The following is a 2710-nucleotide window of genomic DNA, read 5'->3' on the forward strand; positions in this document are numbered from 1 at the left end:
AGTATAAGCATTTGATGAAATACCTGAATCTCAGACAATTTTTGAAATTGATTATTTTGCAGGAGGCCTAATGTGCTACAGAAAGAATAAAATGTTACTTATAACTATAATTAAGATGCATTAAAATTTAAAATATGTTTAGAAAAGCAGACTCTACAGAATGCTGAGAAGTCTTACTCTTTTGCATTATGATCTGATTGGCAGCAGATCCAGAAGACAACCACCACCAACTGTAGACCTGCAGGAGAGAGGGAAGTAAGCTGAGACCAACGAAGGCAGGGTAAGTCTGATGGACAGAGGTCCACTCAATTTCAGTTTCTAAAGAAACACACCAAACTTGAGTCCAGTCAAGCTTAATGTTCATAGCCATCATCTCAAATATGCCCGATGGGAGCATGGCACCAGAAATTGGGTATGTGGGAATTATTATCCCATGGATGGCAGTTTTATGTTTGGAGTGGGAGGAGTTGTCTGGGTTGTAAGAAGTTATTAGCAAGTGGGCTACAGAGCGGGGAACATTGGGATAGGGTCCAGATCTCCCGGAGAGAAGGGGCTGGCAAACCTAGTGAGCTTCCTTGGCCCAGAAAATTTGGCTGAGGTTCAGTGCTGAAATTCATTACCAGCAGAGAATGAAGTGCAAATACAGAGCAGAGGCAAGAGTCTAGGTACCCAGTAGGGTTGGGGTCAGGACCAAGGAACTTAGTATTGGTGACCACATAGATGTTTACACCAGCTCACTCAACAGCAGGCTTAGGGCAATAGATGAATTCCAGACATTGTTGATAGAATTGGAACTTCTGATATCCTGCCAAGATTGAGTCTCATTTGAGTAGCATGCCGATGCTGTGTCTATAGGTTGATGTCATGTAGTATCTGCTTATTGGGCATGGCTATGCAAGAGCTGTCAACTTGAGGCACTAATTTTTTTATTCTGAAATAAACTTAAATAAACCCAAAACTATATTGAAATTGACCATTCGCTTATATACTACAATGGCAGCTCCACAAAAAGGAATTTCGTCTTTTTGTTCACTGAAGTATACCATGTGCCTAGGAGGTACTTAGTTAGCATTTGATAAATATTTGTCAAATTAAAGAATGTGTTAACCAAATATTAAGTGTCACGCAAAGGACCTAAAAGCTTCTATGTGTCTCCTTAAGCCACAGGGCTAAAATTGCCAAAAATCAAATGCAGAATCTCATCTGCGACTGGCTGAAGTATAATGCAAGTTTAACTCCTAGCTTCACAGGGCATCTACTGTTAAAGTACGGGCACAGATTGGGAAGAAATGGGCTGCTGAAAGTTGGAATAGGGATATGTAGGAAGACTCTGATGACACTGGAGACATTGAGCCCTAAATTCTGATGACTCTTCTTTGCCAGTGAAAGCAGCTTTTGCACCCCCAAAGGATGAGGCCTCTCCGCCTCTGTCTGAGGAGATTAACCCTGCATTTCCTGAGGAAAGTGTAACAGCCTTCACTGGCACATGGAGAGAGAGAGGGAGAGGGGGAAACTATTGTTTTAACTCTTATATAACTTGGCTTATTTGTTTTGGACTTTCCCAGAATTTAGCTTAATTTGATTTTATTCAGGGACTACCTAGTAAAAATTATTTATGAGAAAGTCAAGATTGTGGACTGACCACGCACATTTATCTCTTCTTCCTAATAATCCAGAAATTGTTATTAAAAAATGCCCCCATACACATAATATATACTATACATATGGCTATACATACAAAATTAATAGAGAAGACAGAAAGTAGACCATTAGCAGATAATGTAATCAAAATTCTTAAAGAGAATAGCAATTAGAAGACTGGTGTAGTGAGCTGAATGGTGGTCCCCAAAAAGATACGTCCACGTCCTAATCATAAGAACCTGTAAATGTTACCTTACATGGAAAAAGTCTGCAGATGTGATTAAGTTAAGAATCTTGTGATAAAGACATCATTCTAGATTTTCTGGGCAGGTCCTACCTACATCCAACGACAAGCATCCTTATAAGAGTGAGGCAAAGGGCGATGACACGGGAGAGAAGACCCTGTGAAGACAGAAGCAGAGATTGGAGTGATGTGGCTACAAGCCAAGGAATGCCAGCAGCCACCAGAACCTGGACAAGGCAAGGGCCATATTCTCCTCAGAGCCGTCGGCCAACACCTTGATTTTGGACTTCTGGCCTCCAGAACTATGAAAGAATAAATGTCTATCGTTTTAAGTTACTAAGTTTGTGTTAATTTGTTTGTTATGGAAGCCACAAGAAATTAATGCAAGTGGTTTCTAAAGAATCTGGGGAAAATGGTCTTGCAGAAATACAGAGAAGCTCAGAAAACAGCAATTGGAAGAAGAGAATGGAATGTGAAGTTAAAAATGGGCACATGAATTGAAAGCGAGTATAAGTTATAATCGTCCTTCTTACCCCCAGCATCCAAGTATTTGCCAATCTAGCAAAAAAGAATTGGAAGATTTTTCTCTATAGAAATGGCACTGTCTAGAGAAGCAAGGCAGACAGTGTGGCTGTTCCCCAGCCAAACACCCTAAAAGCAAGGTTGATCAGTTGGCAAAGCCCAGGCCACAACCGTAGAGCCCTCAATCAACTTTTCATTTCCTTACTTTTAACAAATAACAAATAAGGGAGGAACTCCAGACATTTTTAAAAAGCTTTAGAATTAAAGAGATGCCGAAGATAAACAGGGGTGAAGGATAGGAAG

At 40.4% G+C, this 2710-nt stretch overlaps 1 long non-coding RNA gene across 1 annotated transcript; it reads left to right on the plus strand.

Annotated features, from left to right (window-relative positions):
- Positions 1 to 73: 73 nt before the first annotated feature.
- On the plus strand, positions 74 to 2221 carry LOC111737140. Its single transcript, XR_002779363.1, has 2 exons — positions 74 to 280; positions 1972 to 2221. It is a non-coding gene; the product is annotated as an uncharacterized LOC111737140 (long non-coding RNA).
- The last annotated feature ends 489 nt before the right edge of the window (positions 2222 to 2710 follow it).

The sequence above is a fragment of the Pteropus vampyrus genome, unplaced genomic scaffold (assembly GCF_000151845.1).
Source record: "Pteropus vampyrus isolate Shadow unplaced genomic scaffold, Pvam_2.0 Scaffold24, whole genome shotgun sequence".
Classification (NCBI taxonomy): Eukaryota; Metazoa; Chordata; class Mammalia; order Chiroptera; family Pteropodidae; genus Pteropus; species Pteropus vampyrus.